Here is a 22,950-nt window from a genome sequence, read left to right as displayed (position 1 = left end):
AACTTTACAGTGGCAATTTGATCATTTATTTCATGATATCAGTTGTCTTCATGTGTGAACAGTGTCCTCATGTGTGACCAGTTACGCACGTTCTGCATAGTTACCATGTAAACCTTCGACTGGAAATTCCCATCCTACAGATCTTAAATACTTAAACAGCTCTGAGCTTTCTCATGCAAGTTTTTTTTTCCTTGAAAACCCGCCGACGCCGTGGAGGCATTTCAGGCTCAGTCTAACGTGATTGAGGCAGAAACTGTTATCAGTGATCTATAAATGCCTCTCAAGACTGATCGAGATACAGAATTATTGCAGGAGACCCATAATTTGCTTGGTTTAAGTGCTGCATTTTGAATTATAGGTTGGGGGAAAGAAAGCCTCTTTAATTCTGAGGGACTTAAGGGACTAGTGCCTCCTGATATAATGACCTGATCAAGTGCTTTAACTGAGTCTGACAATCCCACAGGATTAAAACCTGTTCAGAGCCCGTGACACCTTTCCTTTAGTAGTGGCCATGGCTAATTACCATTGTAATCCATTTTGTTGGTCTGGTAATTTTGTAGAGGTAAATTATTATTTTTTCGCAATAATTATTGTGTTTGGAGTTTTTTTTTCCAAGCTTACCTCAAGACTTGTTATCGAGGCAGTAACCATCAATCAGTATTGCTCAAATTCATGATTTTTCACATAGCTAGATATGCCTAAAGCCCCTATCTTTCTAAGCGTGGATGACCACTGCTTCTTTTCTGCTTGATAAGTATATACAGCAGGGGTCTCAAACTGGCGGCCCTCCAGCTGTTGCAAAACTACAAGTCCCATGAGGCATTGCAAGGCTGACTGTTACCAGCATGACTCTCACAGACAGAGGCATGATGGGATTTGTAGTTTTGCAGCAGCTGGAGGGCCGTCAGTTTGAGATCCCTGATATACAGTGTATTGGGGTTGATGGACGGTTGGATGGTCGCAGTGATTGCTCAAGTATACCAGGTTAGATACGCCTAGAATCCCTTCCCCTTTCTTTCCAAGTTTGGGTGGCTACTGCTTCTTTGCAGCAAGATAAGTACATACAGTACACTTTATTACCAAAAGTATTGGGACACCTGCTTTTACACACACATGAACTTTAATGTTTTTGTGTTTATCATTCATATTCTCAGAAAAAATGGACAAGAGATCATAAATTCTGACAGTGTAAACTTATAAGCACAACTGTATATTGGAGTTGATGGATGGTTGAATGATCACAATGATTGCTCGACACCACTGGTGGTAATTGAACCCAAGACTCAACCCCTCCCCTATCTTTCTAGATTTAGGTAACCACTGCTTCATTGCTGCTAGATAAGTACATATAGTGGGGTTGATGGTTGGTTGGATGGTGACAATGATTACTTAAATATACCAAATGAGATAAGCCTAGAAACCCCCTCTCCCACCCTTCTAAGTTTGGGTGACCACCTCTTCTTTTCTGCTAGATAAATACCTATATTGGGGTTGATGGATGGTTGGATGACCACAATGATTGCTCAACACCACTGGTGGTAATTGAACCCAAGACTCAACCCATCCCCTATCTTTCTAGATTTAGGTAACCACTGCTTCATTGCTGCTAGATAAGTACATATAGTGGGGTTGATGGATGGTTGGATGGTCACAATGATTGCTTAAATATACCAAATGAGATGAGCCTAGAAACCCCTCCCCCATCCTTCTAAGTTTGGGTGGCCACCTCTTCTTTGCTTCTAAATAAATACCTATATTGGGGTTGATGGATGGTTGGATGACCACAATGATTGCTCAGCACCACTGGTGGTAATTGATTCGAAGACTCAAGCTGAACAGTAAGAGGCTACCACTTAGCCAAAGCGCCGTTGTTTCCTATTGACGTCAACGTACCAAACTACAACGCTGGCCCAGTTCTGTGTCATTTTCTCAGGCCTGACTAGCAGTATCTCGTTATTAACTGTCGAGTTACATGTCTCTTGGTGATGGTTCTGCTTTTAGACCAATAAGAACATCATGATCCCATTTTTCCTCATCAAGGAACAATTAGTTAGTCTCTATACAATAGGAATCCAATAACTGAACAGTCTCAAAGGTTTCCGAAAGGGTATGACTTATATTTCAATCAAATTTAAATGAGTTTATAATTCTAAAATCCATTAACCTGGGGTGCCCGAAGGCTTGATGCTCCTCTTGGGCATCTCCCCCCTGACATAGAAGAAGTATCACAATTGCTTTAGTTCTTTTAGCCCACGTGTGAAAATTGTCATTAACACACGGGCTGCTTCTCCAAATTACTGGAGACACCTGAAGTATAGCGCCACTCGTTGACGAAAGAAGAAATTCATTTGTCATTTTTCCAATGCTAGTATACTGCTTCCCTTAGATCTAAACAGCCTTCCAAAATGTTCATTGTGTCCTTTGGAAAGGCTCCAGCTTTCACTTCTTGCTGTTTGGGATCAGTAGGGTGCAATGTAAACCTTTAACCAAATATGAAATACTTTCTCATTGGTAAAATTGCCAAACTGTCTTCATTTAGCATTGTACTCAGTGCCAAATATTAACCCCTTGACCTCCGGAAAGATTTTACCCCCTTTCGTGTCCACTGCATTTTTTGCTATTCAGCACTGTGCTGCATTAACTGGAAATTGTGCGGTCAGGCAACGCTGTACCCAAAATAAATTTATATCTTTTATTTAATTTTTTCACACAACTAGAGTTTTTATTTGATCACCACTGGGTTGTCACTTACCTGACACAGGAGCCAGTGAAGTCACCACTGTCGTCGCTGTAGTCTGGAGCATCCATCTTCTCGGTGGGTCTCGCTGCTCCCCCACTGTCATTCGATGAAGCCGCGATGACGTCACTCCCGCGCATGCGCACGGGAGCCGCCACTCGTGGCATATCGCCGTTGACAGCGGCGCGCTCAGTGCGGTGCCTGTCTTTCGACAAATATCTCCTAAACCGTGTAGGTTTAGGAGATATTTCTTGGACCTACAGGTAAGCCTTAATCTAGGCTTACCTGTAGGTCAAAGTGGTTTTTAAGGGTTTACAACCACTTTAAGTACAGAAGGCATAGATCCTGTGTTCCTGCAAAGGAACATAGATCCATGCCTTAACCTATTTAAAAGCACCTTCCACACAGTAAACAAACACTGGCTAGGCACACAGTTAACCCTTTGATCGCCCCTGATGTTTAACCCCTTCCCAGCCTTCCCAGCCAGTGTCAGTAAAGTGGTGTCACTGGTTCCCACAAAGTATAAAAAGTGTCAGTTAGTGTCCCGACTGTCTGCCACAATATAGTAGTCCCGCTGTAAGTCTTTGGTCGCCGCCATTACTAGTAAAAAAAAAAAATATATATCCCATAGTTTTTAGATCCTATAACTTTTGTGCAAACCAAACCAATCAATATACGCTTATTGGGAATTTTTTTTACCAAAAATATGTAGCAGAATACATATTGGCCTAAATTGATGACGAAGTTTGATTATTTTCATGTTTTATAGCAGAAATAAAAAAAGATATATTTTTTCTTTCAAAATTGCTGGTCTTTTTTTTGTGCATAAACAAAAAAAGAATGCGTTTTTTTTGTTTTTGTTTTATTTTTTCAAAATTGTCACTTTATTTTTGTTTATAGCGCAAAAAATAAAAAGCGCAGTGGGGATTAAATACCACAAAAAGAAAGCTCTATTTTTGTGAAAAAAAAAGGACATAAATCTTATTTGGGTACAGCATTGCACGCGTAATTGTCAGTTAAAATAACGCAGTGCCGTATCTCAACAAAATGGCCTGGTCATGAAGGGGTATAAACCAGGTCAAGTGGTTAAATAAATGAAAAAAGATTGAACATTTTCTACTTTATGTTGTAAAACATATCCAATAATTAAAAAAAAAAAAAAAAAAAAAAAAAATTTCTTTGTAAATTTAGGCCAAAATGTATTCTGCTACATGTCTTTGGTAACAAAAATAAATTCCAGTAAGTGTATATTAATTGGATTGTGTGAAAGTTATAGCGACTTTGTTTTCTTATATTGGCTTGGAGTTCAGATTATGCCAGCAGCACCATGGTGTGGGTCAGCTTGAATGTAGCACTTTTCATGAGTCCAGCCAGTAAAATACATTTAAGGGCTTTTTGCCAATTTTTACTCAGTGGAAAGGAAAAAATGCTGCCCAGGCGGTGCTTTTCACAATCACATTGAACAACATATGCGCAATGCTTTTAGCCTTCTGGTTAGTTTTGTCTTTTCAGACGTTCAGTTTGTCTCTGTTAGGAGAGTTGGAGGCACTTGCTCCCCATGTCCCCCTGTAGCAGCCACTTGGAGAATGAGCTGTGCTTCTACGCAACTAGCGATGGCTCTCTACACTTGGCCAAGCATGCTCCCTGCCCCTAAAAGGCCAGCGGTGACTCAACCCCTCCAGCAACATCCCGTTCAGGCAACGGTCACCCACGGCCCACCCTGCTTCATCCCTCCCGGTAGACTGTGGTGCTCTATTTAAACATCACAAACCTAGAGCTCCAGGCTTGTGATATCGTCTGCTTCTTGGCTCCCTTTTTGCTGTGCCCTGCTGTGAACTGTTGCTGGATTACTTGTTGCTGACCTCTGCCTTGTACTCGGACTTCTCTTTGGATTGCTGTCTGAACTTGACCTCAGATTGTTTGCTAAACTACACTTGCTCTCTATATACTGTGTCCACACAACTGTCTATTGGATTGCACTTGTTTGCTATCTGCCCTGACCTTGGAACTGTTTCCGGACTATGCTTGCCTGCTACCTGTCTTATGACTGCCCCTGGATTCCGAAGTCAGTCGCTGTCTATTGCCTGAACAGCCTTAAGACTACAGATACCTTTCTTTGTCTCATTCGCTCAGTCCCAGTGCTTTCTGGCCAGGAGCTGTAGCATTGCGTTCTAAGAACTGGGGTAATGGGAAACCAAGCACCAGTAGGCTTGCTTGCCGTAAGGTAACAGGGTTGCTAAAGGCAAAAGAAACATTAGGTAACTATGGTTCCTGACCAAGGCCTCGGGCTTTGTGTTACAGTCTCCATACAGAGCCAAGCTCACATGCCTTGGCCTGGTCAGTTCAGACACTCTCAACATATTGTTCCCACAGTTCTTATTTAGCTGTTTATCTCAATGAGAGGAGCCCTCCTCTGTCAACCGGGAGGATCCCTGAACTATACTCAGTACCCTAATATGAGGTTTATACACACCTGCACAATCTATGTGCTGGTTGTCATCCAAAATTTAACCTATGGCTGGAGGCTTCATACCACCCAGTACTCTACAAAGCCTCTGGGCTCAAGGATCCTGCCTGGGATTTGCCTAGAAAAAATGAAAATCCAGTTCCCTCCATATAAAATACACATCCTCAACCTGCATGGTTGAGAACCTTGGGTGACACAACGAGTCCTCTTTACACCAATACAGCTAGTAGCCCTGTTACACAAGTGCAGGGTACACATTGAGCAGCTTCACTCTGCAGGAATTCAGCAGCTTCCTTGTGCGCTTCACCATTTGAATTTATTTTCCATTGGAATGCAGTAGATGTCATGGTCTGGTGTCAGGCTCGGAGAGCAGTAGCTATAGCAGTAGAAAAGCTCCCACGGACCAGCAGGATAAATACACAAGCAGATCATCCTGGCAGATGATGCAGTCTCACCTGAGGTGCAGAGTCTTAAAGCGGAGGTCCACCCTAAAGTTGACCTTCCGCTCATCGGAACCCCCCCCCCCCTCCGGCGCCACAATTGGCACCTTTCAGGGGGGAGGGGGGTGCAGGTACCTGTACAGTACAGGTATCTGCACCCACTTCCGGGATAGCTCTCTGCGGAAAGGGGCGTAGGTTACGCCCCTTTCCGAAAGTCCCCCGCTGCCTGCTGGGAAACACACAGATCCCAGAGGCAGCGGGTCCATCCTTATTGCGCAGCGCGACTCGCGCATGCGCAGTAGGGAACCGGGAAATGAAGCCGAAAGGCTCCACTTCCTGATTCCCATACCCAAGATGGCGGCAGCAGCACCCGAGAGACGATCGAGAGATCGGCTTCGGGTGCCGACATCGCGGGCGCGCTGGGCGGGTAAGTGTCACTATTTTAAAAGTCAGCAGCTGCAGTATTTGTAGCTGCTGGCTTTTTAAAAAAAAAAAAAAAAAAACGCGGACTCCCGGCGAACTCCCGCTTTAAGTACTAACTGGTTTTCACCAGAGGTCCTGATGGTAGAAATGGGTTTTGTGGTGGGTTAATACCAGGTCATGATCGCCCAACCCGGAGGTGAGCAAGCCAGGGTCTAGTAGCAGATGATATAGCTGGTACAGATCAAGCACAAGTGTAGTCAGTAAACAAGCCAAAGGTCATAGGTTGGGATCAAGCGGAAGCATAGTCAAGGAACAAGCCAAGGTCAGTAACCAGTGGTAGCGGAGGTATGTACGACAGCAGGAGAAACAAGAGTAAGATGGCTGGAGAGAGCACAAAATTCTGGCAAACAGGAAGTGCAAAGGCATGGCTAAAATAGGACATTCATGGGAGGAGCAAAGGGTTCAAAGTTCAAGAGAAAAAAGGTACAAGGTTCTCAAGAAGATACATCATCCGACATAGCAAAGGTTGCAGGTTCAGACCCGGGTCCTGGCAGTAGGTTTAACAATTGTATTAATTGGGCACAAGAGATGGCTGGAATGACTGGGGCTCATGGGCTCATACAGCTTTAGATGTGCTACTGAACAGTGTATCATTTTAGGCGACGACAGAGGGGGTTATTTAAGGAAAATCCACTTTGCACTGCAAGTGCACTTGGAAGTGCAGTCGCTGTAGATCCGAGGGAAGGAAAATAAAAAAAACAGCATTTTAGCTTGCACATGATTGCATGATAAAATCAGCAGAGCTTCCCCTCATTTTAGAACTACCCCGTAGATTTAGAGCGACTGCACTTCCAAGTGCACTTTCAGTGCAAAGTGGATGTGCCTTTCGTAAATAACCCCCAGAGTGTTTAATTTATTAGTTCTCGCATCTAATTTAAATCCGCTGTAGGACATTAGATAATTGCAGAAAAGTGAGCGAATGTACAATGCTTGTACACAGACATTATATTTAAGTGCTGTAATTGATGCAACCTTTTTAAAGTATTGAGCAGTCCTATAGTTCTACTCTAGTAATTGCTACTGGTTTATCTAACAAAAAACAAGGAGATCTAAGAATGATGAAGGCCAAATGCAAATACATTCTCTAATGTTTTGCATAAAAATGGAGAGTGGAGAAGATCAATCTACATTCTGACAAATTTTGAGCAGATTGGGTGACAATCTCTTGTCTGGAGGCACATGCATGCAATGTCAACCAGAAGATTTTTTTTTGGGGGGGGGGGATGGGGGAAATAGTGTTTGGATAGGGTTGAAAACGTTGTCCTAAAGAGGTCAGCTAACACTGAAGGTGTCAGTATGTTCCATAAACATAAAGACTCATGAGAATTTATGCATGTGCTTCAACCAAGGTCTAGACGGTTGGCTGTGCTCAGGTGTATGCGAGTGCTTCAGCAAACATTGTGTAGACCCCCTTGTCCTAAACAGAAGCTACTACGTCAATTTCGTTTTTGGTCAGGCTGTAGTTAGCTCAGACTGATTGCATCATTTCTTTACATGGTTTTTCCCTAAGCTTAACTACTTTCAGACCGGAAGATTTTCCCCCTTAATGGCCAGGCCATTTTTTTGTGAAACGCACTGTGTCGCTTTCACTGACAATTGCGCGGCCGTGCGACGTTGCACCCAAACATAATTTACATATTTTTTCACACAAATAGAGCTTTCTTTTGGTGGAATTTGATTACCTCTGCAGTTTTTATTTTTTGCGTTATAAACAAAAAAAAAAAACGATAATTTGGGGGAAAATAACTATGCTATAATAAATATCCAAAAAATAAATACATTTTTACTCCGTTTAGGCCAATATGTATTCTTCTACATATTTTTGGCAAAAAAAGTCAAAAAAATCGCAATAAGCGTGCATTGATTGGTTTGCAGTTAGGAGATAGATTTATGGCATTTTTATTTAATTTTTTTATTTTTTACTAGTAATGGGGGCAATCTGCAATTTTTTGCGGGACTGCGACATTGTGGCGGACGGATCGGACCCTTTTGACAAGTTTTTGGGACCGGGGACATTTACGCAGTGATCAGTGCTAGAAAATTGCACTGATTACTGTGTAAATGTCACTGGCGGGGAAGGGGTTAACACTAGGGGGCAATCAAGGGCTTAAATGTGTTCCCTGGAAGGTGTTTATTACTGTGGGGGGGGGGGGGGGGGGGGTGGGACTGACAGGAGGAGGAGAGAGATCACTGTTCCTAATCAGTAGGAACAGCAGATCTCTCTCTCCTCCCCTGTCAGAATGGGGATCTGTCTGCTTACATTGACAGATCCCCGTTCTGGCTCTCAAGATCCCGCGATCATGGGTGGCCGGCGGACATCGCAAAACCGCAGCGTAGCAGGCGCGCGTTCCTACTATGGCTCTTAAAGGAGCCGACGTACACCTATGGCGATTTGCGGGGGAATGAGCCGAACTGCCACAGTATAATGACGGGGGCTGGTCGGCAAGTAGTTCAGGTGGCTTTTGATTTCTCACTGTTGCCAGGAGATGTCACTAGTATCACTGGTCAACGAAGTTATGAATATCTATATTTCATTTAGTAGGAGGTTGCCACTGGTGCATGCTGGGGGGAAGATATAAATATTTGGGACAGGCCATGTGCTCTCTCTCTTCCCCTAGGCTGAGGCCTAGAGATGTGCTGCTGGATGGAGCTCTGTTGTTAGGCCCAGCAGCATGTTTTGGGACCTAACATGTGCTGAAGTGGTCCTAGAGCTGTCCTGCTTTGTCTAGGGCAGTGATGGCGAACCTTGGCACCCCAGATGTTTTGGAACTACATTTCCCATGATGCTCATGCACTCTTCAGTGTAGTGAAGCATCACGGGAAATGTAGTTCCAAAACATCTGGGGTGCCAAGGTTCGCCATCACTGGTCTAGGGGAAGCTGTGCCAAGGAGGAGGCCCAGGGGAAGCCCCTTGCCGGAGAGAGCCAGGAAGAAGGCTGATCACGCAGAAATTTTTTCCCCAAGGCCAGGTCTGTTGACATTGCAGGTCTCCCGTCTACTCCTCCTGGAGTGGCGGTGGGCACTGCCCGATTTTTACTTTGGCACTAAATGGAGCACACTTAATCATTTTCTAAACCTAGATTGTCACAAGGGCCATTCGATTTTCCAGAATCTTTCTGGTACATCAAATTCACTTCTAAAAAAAAAAAAAAAAAATTATATATATATATATATATATATATATATAATTTTCTATTTATTTTTAGAAATATTTTCGAACTATGCTCATTCCGCTTCATTTCTGTCTTATTTTTAGGGTGTTCTGTGATGGAATGCAAAAAGGTCCCCACAAATAGCCACTGAAGAAGAGAAAAGGTAAGCCAAATGTAAAGTTGGGCTTGTGCCGATGCGTTTCTTGAGTTCTAGCTTTGGATGGGGTGGAGAAGGGTTGGAATTCAATTTTTTCTCTTATGCTGTCTGATGATTCCCTCCCACTGTCTAGCCCAGACACACAGCAGAAAGTGAGATGATATTTGCCAAAAACGAGCATGGGTTGCACAGAGGCTTAGTGGTCAGCAATCCTAACTTTCAGGACCAGGATCCACAGCTCAAATCCCAACTGCTCATGGGTTTCCTCCCTCTCTAATTAGGTTCATTGGCACCTGAGATAGGAGCCTTAGATTGGAGGGAACAAAGAACAGGGTGCTGGGGTTAGTAGGATCAATAAGACAACGCATTATAAAAACAAAGTACACTTACAATGTTAAAACTCCTGAATCCAGCGTAGTGACCGCCAGGGGTTACTGTCAGAAACCATTAAACAGACTGAGACAGAAGTACAATCAAATCACCCTTGTTTATTAATAAAAATAAAAAGGTAAATAGAAAAAAGCGTAGTCAAGCATAGCCAGAGTCCAGTAGCCAGATCGGGTAGTCAGCCAGTCCAAAGTTCATTAACCAGATCGAGTAATCAGCCAGGCCGGAAGTCAGGGATCCAAGGAGAGCAACTACAAGCAGGATAAGAAGCCAGGTGGGATGTCAGCAAGCCAGTCTTGAAACAAACAGCAGGAGATGGTTCCCTGTGATGTGACCAACGCGAAGGCAAAAGAAAAAGGGAGCAGGAAGGCTTTAAATAGGCAGGTCAGACGAGCATCATTGGGAACAGCTGGTAACTGTGGAAAGAGAAGAGAGCTGGCAATTAGCCGACAGCTGAGCGGCCAGCCCAGAGGAGGAAGGGCTAAGCCAGCCCTGACAGTTACATTACATAGGCATACATGGATAAGGCCGATCAAACAGCAGCCTATAATTGAAACCACCACAGATCACAAGAGGAACAGAAGAATGGTGGCATCTGTCACAATGCAAAGTTGAGAGGATAACAGGTGTTTGTGATGTCAGAGGAGGCTGAGCAGCAACGTGTTTCGGGGGAACCGCCCCCCTTTGTCAAGCAGCTGTGTTGGTGTACACATCTGCTATGTGCGTGACCTTAGATTGTAAGCTCCTTCAGGGTAGGGACAGATAGGGTAGGTAAGTCAAATGCTGAGTAAAGTGCTGACGCTATGTAAATGTCTGTAATAATGAGGGGAAGTACATCTTTCACAGGGGTGACATCAGAGAATGGGCGGGCTGCAAGACATTTTAGGGGCACCACCACCTTTGTCAAGCAGGAGTGTTGGTGTACACATCTGCTGTGTGTGTGACTTTAGATTGTAAGCTCCTCCAGGATAGGGACAGGTAGAGTAGGTTTGTAAAATGCTGAGTAAAGTGCTGGCGCTATGTAAACACCTGTATGGGAATGGGAAGAAACTCCATCTTTGACAGGCATGCTCATGTGGGAGATATGTCCTCTGCTCCCTTTTTGGTGACAACTTTCCCTTCACTTTCTACTCCAGTAACTCCTGCCCTAGGAAGTTAGAAGTGTAGGTGAAAAAACATTTTATTTGTCAACAGTTATGCCCCATACACACGGTCGGACATTCCGACCACAAAATCCGTCGGATTTTTTCCGACGGATTTTGGCCGAAACTTGTCTTGCATACACACGGTCGCACAAAGTTGTCGGAAAATCCAGTCGTTCTGAACGAGGTGACGTCAAACGCGTACGACAGACGGACTATAAACAGGCCAGTAGCCAATAGCTTTCATTTCTTAGTTTATTCTGAGCATGCGTGGCATTTTGTCCATCGGAATTCTCTACACACGATCGGAAAAAGTCCGATCGGATTTTGTTGTTGGAAAACTTTAGATCCTGCTCTCGAACTTTTTCCGCTGGAAATTCCGACAGAAAAAGTCCGTTAGGGGCAGAGCGACACGTGTTGGGCTGGAGCTTGATTTTTTTCTAAATGGTGCAAAAAGCGCAGAGGGGATCAAATACCACCAAAAGAAAGCTCTATTTGTGAAGGGGAAAAAAGGACAGACATTTTTTTTTGTGTACAGCGTCGCACGATCGCGCAATTGTCAGTTAAAGTAACGCAGTGCCGTATTGCAGAAATTGGTCTGGTCATTAAGGGGGGTAAGTCTTCTGCAGATCAAGTGGTTAATCAACGAGAACATAATGCAAAGATATGGAATTGTAAATGCAAAAAAAAATATGTAAACACCCAACGCCTATCGCCTCAAAAAATGTATTTATTGTAGATAGAAATCATCTGTGGTGTTTTCATTTTGTTTTTTGTTTTTTTGCATTTATAATGGTATAGTTTTCTGTGAATATACCCAGCCCTTAGTGGGTGGCATTTCAATTTAGCTCATCATTGATCAGGTTCCCAGTACCTTCAGGTCCTTTTTTTTTATTTGAATTTTTAATTTTTTTAGTGGGTGGCATCTCCATTTAGCTCATCATTGATCAGGTTCCTAGTACCTTCGGGTCCTTTTTTTTACATTTTTATTTTTTATTTTTTATTTGTTTAGTGGGTGGTATCCCTATTTAGCTCATCATTGATCAAGTTCCCAGTACCTTCGGGTCCTTTATTTATTTTATTTATTTAGTGTGTGGCGTCTCCATTTAGCTCATCATTGATTATGTTCCCAGTACCTTCGGGTCCTTTTTAAAAAAAAAATATTTTTTTAGTGGGTGGCATCCCTCATTGATCAGGTTCCCAGTACCTTCGGGTCCTTTTTTTAATTTTCATTTTTCATTTAAAAATTTTTTAGTGGGTGGCATCTCCATTTAGCTCATCGATGATCAGGTTCCCAGTACCTTCAGGTACTTTTTTTAAATTTTTATTTTAAATTTAAATTTTTCTTAGTGGGTGGCATCTCCATTTAGCTCATCATTGATCAGGTTCCCAGTACCTTTGGGTCCTTTTTTTAAATTTTTATTTTAAATTTTAAATTTTTTTAGTGGGTGGCATCTCCATTTAGCTCATCATTGATCAAGTTCCCAGTACCTTCGGGTCCTTTTTTATTTATTTATTTATTTAGTGGGTGGCATCACCATTTAGCTCATCATTGATTAGGTTCCCAGTACCTTCGGGCCCTTTTTTAAAAAATTTATTTTTTAGTGGGTGGCATCCCTCATTGATCAGGTTCCCAGTACCTTCGGGTCATTTTTTTTTATTTTCATTTTTCATTTACATTTTTTTTAGTGGGTGGCATCTCCATTTATCTCATCATTGATCAGGTTCCCAGTACCTTCAGGTCCTTTTTTTAAATTTTTATTTTAAATTTTAATTTTTTTTAGTGGGTGGCATCTCCATTTAGCTCATCATTGATCAGGTTCCCAGTACCTTTGGGTCCTTTTTTTAAATTTTTATTTTAAATTTTTTATTTTTTTAGTGGGTGGCATCTCCATTTAGCTCATCATTGATCAGGTTCCCAGTACCTTTGGGTCCTTTTTTTAAATTTTTATTTTAAATTTTTTATTTGTTTAGTGGGTGGTATCCCTATTTAGCTCATCATTGATCAAGTTCCCAGTACCTTCGGGTCCTTTATTTATTTTATTTATTTAGTGTGTGGCGTCTCCATTTAGCTCATCATTGATTAGGTTCCCAGTACCTTCGGGTCCTTTTTTTAAAAAATTATTTTTTAGTGGGTGGCATCCCTCATTGATCAGGTTCCCAGTACCTTCGGGTCATTTTTTTTTATTTTCATTTTTCATTTACATTTTTTTTAGTGGGTGGCATCTCCATTTATCTCATCATTGATCAGGTTCCCAGTACCTTCAGGTCCTTTTTTTAAATTTTTATTTTAAATTTTAATTTTTTTTAGTGGGTGGCATCTCCATTTAGCTCATCGATGATCAGGTTCCCAGTACCTTTGGGTCCTTTTTTTAAATTTTTATTTTAAATTTTTTATTTTTTTAGTGGGTGGCATCTCCATTTAGCTCATCATTGATCAGGTTCCCAGTACCTTTGGGTCCTTTTTTTAAATTTTTATTTTAAATTTTTTATTTGTTTAGTGGGTGGTATCCCTATTTAGCTCATCATTGATCAAGTTCCCAGTACCTTCGGGTCCTTTATTTATTTTATTTATTTAGTGTGTGGCGTCTCCATTTAGCTCATCATTGATTAGGTTCCCAGTACCTTCGGGTCCTTTTTTTAAAAAATTATTTTTTAGTGGGTGGCATCCCTCATTGATCAGGTTCCCAGTACCTTTGGGTCATTTTTTTTTATTTTCATTTTTCATTTACATTTTTTTTAGTGGGTGGCATCTCCATTTATCTCATCATTGATCAGGTTCCCAGTACCTTTGGGTCCTTTTTTATTTTTTATTTTTTTATTTATTTTTTTATTGGGTGCCATCTCCATTTATCTCATCATTGATCAGGTTCCCAGTACTGTCGGGTCCTTTTTGCAAAGATATGGAATGCTCAGGGTGAGGGCGCCACATCCAATCAATCACAGACCAAAAATACCCCAAAAATTGACATTTAAGGTGCCCCAAAGAACAGATATTTACAATAGAATATAAAAATAATTGTTTTGGGTCTGAGGACATAGGAAGCAATGATACCTGATTAAGGTTCGAACTCTTCCCCAATTTATCCAAAAATAGAGACAATGTTTTCCTGGCTGCCACTTTACAAACCAATAATAAAATCTCATTATTTTATTTATGAATAATTCTTTGTTTTGGGTACTTCAAAGTACTGCAGACTTATATACCTTTCTACAAGCAGTGCTAACTACAAAACATTGTGTGTTTTTTGTTGTTGTTTTTTTTGTTTTTTTTTCTTTTACTTTTTCACTCCCAGCTTTACCAGAAGGTTAAAAATAACTTCCCATCAGCCTTGCCAATTCGCAATCAAAAACTTGTAGCCAATTTTGGAGTTCTGTCAGATATTGTTCGTTGGAGTTAATGACCCTACAAGGTGGTGTCAGTGATAAGATTGATTTTAGAGTTGTTATGTTTCGAAAAAAAAAAAAAAACAAACGCCAACCTAGACGTCTTCTGCAGCGCAGGCAATACAAAATGAAAAAAATAAATAAAAATCAGACAAATCGAATACAATTTATTTATTTTTTTTAATTGGGGATCTGCCTGGAAATTAATTTTAATCAGTTTTTAAGATTTCTGGCAGGATCAACAGGTATATTTTTGCACAGATATAATAAAATGCTTTCAATGGTATACACTATATTCTCAAAAGTATTGGGACACCTGCCTTTACACGCACATGAACTTTAATGGCATCCCAGTCTTAGTCCGTAGGGTTCAGTATTGAGTTGGCCCACCCTTTGCAGCTATAACAGCTTCAACTCTTCTGGGAAGGCCGTCCACAAGGTTTAGGAGATGTGTCTATGGGAGTGTTTCTCAATTCCAGTCCTCATGGCCCACTAACAGGTCATGTTTTCAGGCTTTTCATTATTTTGCACAGGTGATTTGATCAGTTTCACTGCCTTAGTAATTACCCCAGCTGTTTCATCTGAGGGAAATCCTGAAAACATGACCTGTTAGTGGGCCATGAGGACTGGAATTGAGAAACAGTGGTCTATGGAAATGTTTGACCATTCTTCCAGAAGCACATTTGTGAGGTCAGGCGCTGCTGTAGGAAGAGAAGGCCTGGCTCGCGTCTCCTGTTCTAAATTATCCCAAAGGTGTTCTATCAGGTTGAGGTCAGGACTCTGTGCAGGCGAGTCAAGTTCCTCCACCCCAAACTCGCTCATCCATGTCTTTATGGACCTTGCTTTGTGCACTGGTGATCAGTCTTGTTGGAACAGGAAGGGGCCATCCCCAAACTGTTCCCACAAAGTTGGGAGCATGAAATGTCTTGGTATGCTGACGCCTTAAGAGTTCCCTTCACTGGAACTAAGGGGCCAAGCCCAACCCCTGAAAAACAACCCCCCGCACCATAATCCCCCCTCCACCAAATTATTTGGACCAGTGCACAAAGCAAGGTCCATAAAGACATGGATGAGCAAGTTTGGGGTGGAGGAACTTGACTGGCCAGCACAGAGTCCTGACCTCAAATAGATTAGAGCGGAGACTGGGAGCCAGGCCTTTTGGTCTAACGTCAGTGCCTGACCTCACAAATGCGATTCTGGAAGAATGGTCAAACATTCCCATAGACACCCTCCTAAACCTTGTGGACGGCCTTCCCAGAAGAGTTGAAGCTGTTATAGCTGCAAAGGGCGGACCAACTCAATATTGAACCCTCCGGACTAAGACTGGGATGCCATTAAAGTTCATGTGCGTGTAAAGGCAGGCGTCCCAATACTTTTGACAATATAGTGTATTTAACAGACAAAAGGGGAGCAAATAAAGAACTGTATTGGTAGAACTTATGAAAAGAATGGAAAAAAAAAAATGAAAGAATATTATCTCCAGTGAAATTTTCTTTAGGAAGAAGAAGGTTTGTAGCCTTTTCACCTTCATTGTTTTCCTCCTAAAAGCGTCTCTCCGTGGCGAGGGAATCTCCGGAGACCTCAATCTGCATAATCTGTTCATGTCACATAATAATCTGATCCGCACAAATATGGAAAAGATATTTATCAAGATGATTGCAGACCTGACCCAGTGAGAGCGCATTGAGAGCCGAGCCCCGCGCGACCTTGTAGCAGAATGTAAACTATCTCAAGGGTACAGCGGAGAGCGGTATTTATGGAGATCGCGGCTAATGCTCATGTCCCGAGCTTTTGCCAAGTAATCTTACTAAGGCTGTATTCTGTCAATATTAACATAGGTCAGGACTGACTCTGGGAGCTTGTATCAGGCAATTGTCCTTCAGAACACCTAATGCATGAAGGGACTATGCCAATTCAATTATTGTGAAATACTTTGTCAATTTTATAGTTATTTAACTTTTTTTTTTTCTATTTTGTTTGTGTGTGAGAGCACAAAACGGACACAAAATTCAATAAAAACGCGAGCATACGAAAAAAGTACGCGGGGTTTAACACATGGTCCTCCTCCGAAGAGAAAGGACCCTGGCCCTGAACTCCCAGGGTGCAAGGCTCCTGACGGGGACTGGGGTATTCGTGGTCCACCCAGCCAAAACAAGGCTGACCCCATTTTGCGGGGGACCTGTCCAGGTAGGGTCCACCTAAGTAGGGCTCCACTGAAGGGAGACCCCATGGGAAGGGGAGAACCTGACCATTAGACCACGTGCCCCCCCCCCCCCCCCCCCCCCGCAAGGTGTTCAGTGCAAGTCCTTACACCCTACTAATCGGGAGTGAATTGGTTATTTCAACAGATCTAAAAATAAATAAATAAAAGTGCTCAGGGTGTACACATGGGCCACCTCTGAAGAGAAAGGACCCGGGTCCTGAACCCCCAGGTGAAAGAATCTCAAGGAGTATGATACTTGTGGTCCATCCAGCTGAAACTAGGCAGACCCCATTCTTCAGGGGACCTGTCGAGACAAGGTGCACTCAAGTCCTAAGACCCCTTTCACACTGGGGCGTTTTTCTGGCGTTTTTCAGGCGCTTTAGCGTTAAAAAAAGCACCTGTAAAGCGCTTGAAAGAAGCTGCAACTGCAATCCCAATGTGAAAGCCCGAGTGCTTTCACACTGAGATCCTTTTCACACTGGGGCGTTTTTCAGGCGCTTTAGCTTTCAAAAAAGCGACTGTAAGGCCGCGTACACACGCGCGGACTGTTTGCCCAACCTTGTTCGTCAAACAGTTTCGGCAAACAGTCCGCTCAAAATTTGCATGAGCGGACTTGCCCACACACGAGCGGACTGTTTCAGCGAACTGTTTGCCAAACAGTTCGCTCAACTTTTTGAAATGAACGGACTCGCCCACGTAAGGAGGAGGCAAATCCGCCCATTTCGAGCGCGTGTACAGGTAGGCGGGGCCCGCGAAGGAGACGTCGCGGGCTCCGCCGCCTGGAATGGGCTTAAAGGGGAACCCCAACGCCGAAAAAAATCGGCGTGGGGGTTCCCCCAAAGTCCACACCAGACCCTTGTCCGAGCACGCTACCCGGCCGGCCAGGAAAGGGGGGCGAGCGAGCGCGCCCCCCCTCCTGAGCCGTACCAGGCCGCGTGCCCTCAACATGGGGGGGTGCCTTGGGGAAGGGGGGGCCGCGCGGCCCCCCCACCCCAAAGCACCTTGTCCCCATGTTGATGAGGACAAGGGCCTCTTCCCGACAACCCTGGCCGTTGGTTGTCGGGGTCTGCGGGCGGGGGGCTTATCGGAATCCGGGAGCCCCCTTTAAGAAGGGGGCCCCCGGATACCGGCCCCCCACCCTATGTGAATGAGTATGGGGTACAATGTACCCCTACCCATTCACCTGTGAAATAAAGTACAAAAAAAAACACAACACAGGGAAAAAATATTTTATTGCACAGCTCCGGGGGTCTTCCGTCTTCGGGGGTCTTCTCGCCGGACTCCTCCGCTATCTGTGTGTAGCTCTTTTACTAGCGGAGGAGTCCGGCTTTCTTCCTCCCCGCCGCCGGCCTCTTCTCCCGACTTCGGGGGTCTTGTCCCCCTCTTCGGTTCTTCTGCCGGGCCACCGCGCCTTCTTGTAGCTCTTTTGCAGGCGGTGGCCCGGTCTTCTGTCGCCGCTGCATTCCGTTCTTCTGTCGCCGCCTTCGGTTCTTCTGCCGGGCCACCGCGCCTTCTTGTAGCTCTTTTACAGGCGGTCGCCCGGTCTTCTGTCGCCGCTGCCGCCGCCTTCCGTTCTTGTTCTTCTTCTTGTTCTTCTTCTTCTCCTGGAGATGTTGACTCGACGAGCTCTCCGGCCGGAATGCCAGGGACACGCTCCGCTGCCACTTATATAGTGACAATGGGGCGGTGTCACATGGTATATGTCACATGGGTTGGTCACATGGTGACCCCGCCCCCTTACGATGTCATAGTCCCCATGTGACATCAACCCATGTGACCAACCCATGTGACATATACCATGTGACACCGCCCCATTGTCACTATATAAGTGACCGCACAGCGCGGCTCTGGCATTCCGGCCGGAGAGCTCGTCGAGTCAACATCTCCAGGAGAAGAAGAAGAAGAACAAGAAGAAGAACAAGAACGGAAGGCGGCGGCGGCGGCGGCGGCGGCGACGACGACAGCGGCGACAGAAGACCGGGCCACCGCCTGTAAAAGAGCTACAAGAAGGCGCGGTGGCCCGGCAGAAGAACCGAAGGCGGCGACAGAAGAACGGAAGGCAGCGGCGACAGAAGACCGGGCCACCGCCTGCAAAAGAGCTACAAGAAGGCGCGGTGGCCCGGCAGAAGAACCGAAGAGGGGGACAAGACCCCCGAAGTCGGGAGAAGAGGCCGGCGGCGGGGAGGAAGAAAGCCGGACTCCTCCGCTAGTAAAAGAGCTACACACAGATAGCGGAGGAGTCCGGCGAGAAGACCCCCGAAGACGGAAGACCCCCGGAGCTGTGCAATAAAATATTTTTTCCCTGTGTTGTGTTTTTTTTTGTACTTTATTTCACAGGTGAATGGGTAGGGGTACATTGTACCCCATACTCATTCACATAGGGTGGGGGGCCGGTATCCGGGGGCCCCCTTCTTAAAGGGGGCTCCCGGATTCCGATAAGCCCCCCGCCCGCAGACCCCGACAACCAACGGCCAGGGTTGTCGGGAAGAGGCCCTTGTCCTCATCAACATGGGGACAAGGTGCTTTGGGGTGGGGGGGCCGCGCGGCCCCCCCTTCCCCAAGGCACCCCCCATGTTGAGGGCACGCGGCCTGGTACGGCTCAGGAGGGGGGGCGCGCTCGCTCGCCCCCCTTTCCTGGCCGGCCGGGTAGCGTGCTCGGACAAGGGTCTGGTGTGGACTTTGGGGGAACCCCCACGCCGATTTTTTTCGGCGTTGGGGTTCCCCTTTAAGCCCATTCCAGGCGGCGGAGCCCGCGACGTCTCCTTCGCGGGCCCCGCCTACCTGTACACGCGCTCGAAATGGGCGGACTTTCCGAGCGGGAACAGTTTGCTCATTTCGAAAGTAGCCTACACACGGGCGCACTGTTTGCTCAAACACAGTTTCAGCGGACAGTTTTTCGGAATTTCCGAAAGACTTTGTCCGTCCAACTGTCCGCTGAAACTGTCCGCTGAAAGCCCACACACGGGCGGACTGTCCGCCCAAACACTGTTCAGCGGACAAGGTTGGGCGAACAGTCCGCCCGTGTGTACGCGGCCTAAGGTGCCTGAAAGAAGCCGCAACTGCAATCCCAATGTAAAAGCCTGAGTGCTTTCACACTGAGGCGCTGCGCTGGCAGGACGTAAAAAAAAAAGTCCTGCAAGCAGCTTCTTTGCAGCGCTTTTGGTGCGGTGAATACAGCGCTCCTAAAGCGCCCCTGCCCATTGAAATCAATGGGAAGCGCCTGTAAAACACCTGAAAAGCGCTATTGGCAGCAGCGTTTTGTGGGCACGTTTAACCCTTTATTTGGCCACTAGCAGGGGTTAAAAGCGCCCCAATGACGCTCGAAAAACGCTGCTAGTTTAACCACTTGACCACTGGGCACTTAAACACCCTTAATAACCAGACCAATTTTCAGCTTTCGGTGCTCTCACATTTTGAATGACAATTACTCAGTCATGCAACACTGGACCTATATGAAATGTTTGTCCTTTTTTTCACACAAATGGAGCTTTCTTTTGGTGGTATTTAATCACCGCTGGGTTTTTTATTTTTTGTGCTATAAAAGAAAAAATACAGAAAATTCTGTAAAAAATTGAATTTTTCTTCATTTCTGTTATAAAATTTAGCAGATTAGTAATTTTTTCTTCATAAATTTTGGGCAAAATTTATACCACTACATATCTTTGGTAAAAATAAGTACAAATTGGTGGATATTATTTGGTCTTTGTGAAAGTTATAGAGTCCACAAGCTGTGGTGCCAATATCTGAAAATTGATCACACCTGAAGTACTGACGGCCTATTTCAATTCTTGAGACCCTAACATGCCAGAAAAGTACAAATACCCCCCAAATGACCCCTTTTTGGAAAGAAGACATTCCAAGGTATTTAGTAAGAGGCATGATGAGTTTTTTGAAGTTGTCATTTTTTCCCACAATTCTTTGCAAAATCAAGATTTTTTTTACTTTTTTTTTTTTTTTTTCACAAAATTGTCATATTATCAGTTTATTCCTCACACAGCATATGCATACCACAAATTACACCCCAAAACACATTCTCCTATTACTCCCGAGTACGGCGATACCACATGTGTGAGACTTTTACACAGTGCGGCCACATACAGAGGCCCAACATGCAGGGAGCACCATCAGGCGTTCTGGAGCACCCAGGACAATTCTGACATTTCTCTCCTACATGTAAAAATCATCATTTATTTGCTAGAAAATTACATAGAATCCCAAAACATTATATATGTTTTTTTAGCAAACACCCTGGAGAATACAATGGTGGTCGTTGCAACTTCTTATCTCGCACGGTATTTGCGCAGCAATTTTTCGAATGCTTTTTTTTGGAAAAAAAACTGTTTTGTGCTTAAAAAAAAAAAACACAGTAAAGTTAGCCCAATTTTTGCATAATGTGAAAGATGAAGTTACACCGAGTAAATCGATACCTAACATGTCACTCTTCAAAATTGCACAGGCTCGTGGAATGGCGCCAAACGTCGCTACTTAAAAATCCCCATAGGCGACGATTAAATTTTTTTTTTACTGGTTATATGTTTTGAGTTACAGAGGAGGTCTAGGGCTAGAATTATTGCTCTCGCTCCAACGTACGCAGCGATACCTCACATGTGTGGTTTGAACACCGTTTTCATATGTGGGCGGGACTTACGTATGCGTTCGCTTCTGCATGCGAGCACATGGGGACAGGGGCGCTTTAAAAAAAAAGAAAAAATTTTATTGTTCATTTTACTTTATTTATTTTAGTTTGACATTTTTTTCCCCAAAAATAAATTTTTTGATCACTTTTATTCCTATTACAAGGAATGTAAACATCCCTTGTAATAGGAATATGGCATGACAGGTCCTCTTTACAGTGAGATGTGGGGTCAATAAGACCCACATCTCACCTCTAAGCTGGGAAGCCTGAAAAAAAAAAAAAAAAAAGATTCTGGATTTGATAGTATTGGCGAGTCGGTAGAAGCACCGGAGGGCGGCGGGAGGGGGGGGGGGTGTCTATGGCTGGGTATTGCAGGGTATCACCGACTATGGCTGGGTATATCAGAGTATGGCTGGGTATCTCAGAGTATGGCGTTGCAGAGTATTGCGTTGCAGAGCATTGCAGGATATTGGAGGGTGTTGCAGAGCATTGCAGAGTGTTGCACGGTATTGGCGGGTGTTGCAGAGCATTGCAGAGTGTTGCAGGGTATTGGTGGGTGTTGCAGAGCATTGCAGAGTGTTGCAGAGCATTGCAGAGTGTTGCAGGGTATTGGCGGGTGTTGCAGAGCGTTGCAGGGTATTGCAGAGTATTGCAGGGTAATGCAGAGTATTGCAGAGTATTGCAGGGTATTGCAGAGTATTGCAGGGTATTGCAGAGTATTGCAGGGTATTGCAGGGTATTGCAGAGTATTGCAGGGTATTGCAGGGTATTGCAGAGTAATGCAGGGTAATGCAGAGTAATGCAGAGTAATGCAGAGTAATGGCAGGGTATTGCAGAGTAATGGCAGGGTAATGCAGAGTATTGCAGAGTATTGCAGAGTATTGCAGAGTATTGCAGGGTATTGCAGAGTAATGCAGAGTAATGCAGAGTATTGCAGGGTATTGCAGGGTATTGCAGAGTAATGCAGAGTAATGGCAGGGTATTGCAGAGTATTTGCAGGGAATTGAGGGGTTAATTTTCGGTGAGCAGCGATGTGGGCACTGCAGATGCAGCCCACATCGCTGCTGACACCGATCTCTTCCCCCTCCGCTGTTCCGATCGGTACAGAGAGGGGGAGGGAGGAACCGGCGTCATAACATGACGCCGGTTTGTTTACAAGTGATCACTCCGTCATTTGACGGAGCGATCACGTGGTAAACGGCCGCGACGAGCGGCCGTTTACCGTGATCCGTGATGCGCCGGGTCCTGTGGACCCGGCGGTCACGGATGCTCTCGAGTGCGCGCCCCAGGGGGCGCGCGAGAGCGGAATTCTGGGAGGCCGTCATATGACGGCCTCCCACAGTTAAGAAACCGCCCTGAAGCCATCATTCGGCTATAGGGCGGTTATTAAGTGGTTAAGCGGCGCTTTACGAGCGTTTTTCGGGCGCTGACATTCTGAAAGGGCTCTTAAAGCACTTGGGCTTTCACATTGGGACTGCAGATGAGGCTACTTCCAAGCGCTTTACAAACACTTTTTTTTTTAACGCTAAAGCGCCTGAAAACGCCGGAAAAACGCCCCAGTGTAAAAGGGGTCTAAGTGGGGCTCCCCTGAAGGGATATCTAATGGGAGGGGAAGAATCTGACCAAAAGGCCGTGTACTGAGACAAGGTACATCCAAGAACTAGGTGGGGCTCCCCTGATAGGAGATCCCATGGAAGGAGGAGAACCTGAGCAAAATTCCACATGCCCTCTTCTGTAAGACTTGCAGGGCACATCCAAG

General features: G+C 44.7%; 1 protein-coding gene across 7 annotated transcripts in view; it reads left to right on the top strand.

The window, feature by feature from the left end:
• PLCB4 (phospholipase C beta 4) overlaps positions 1–22,950 on the top strand; it is a 524,177-nt gene that overhangs the window by 178,996 nt on the left and 322,231 nt on the right. For all 7 annotated transcript variants that reach the window (XM_077485485.1, XM_077485488.1, XM_077485487.1 and 4 more), the window contains one exon: positions 9,384–9,442. The gene's annotated coding sequence lies outside the window, so the exon portion shown is untranslated. The remainder of the gene's footprint in view (positions 1–9,383; positions 9,443–22,950) is intronic.

The sequence above is a fragment of the Lithobates pipiens genome, unplaced genomic scaffold, assembly GCF_037356315.1.
Source record: "Lithobates pipiens isolate NorthernLeopardFrog02 unplaced genomic scaffold, aLitPip1_a1.2 Scaffold_18, whole genome shotgun sequence".
Classification (NCBI taxonomy): domain Eukaryota; kingdom Metazoa; phylum Chordata; class Amphibia; order Anura; family Ranidae; genus Lithobates; species Lithobates pipiens.
This window is presented reverse-complemented; position numbering and strand designations above follow the sequence as displayed.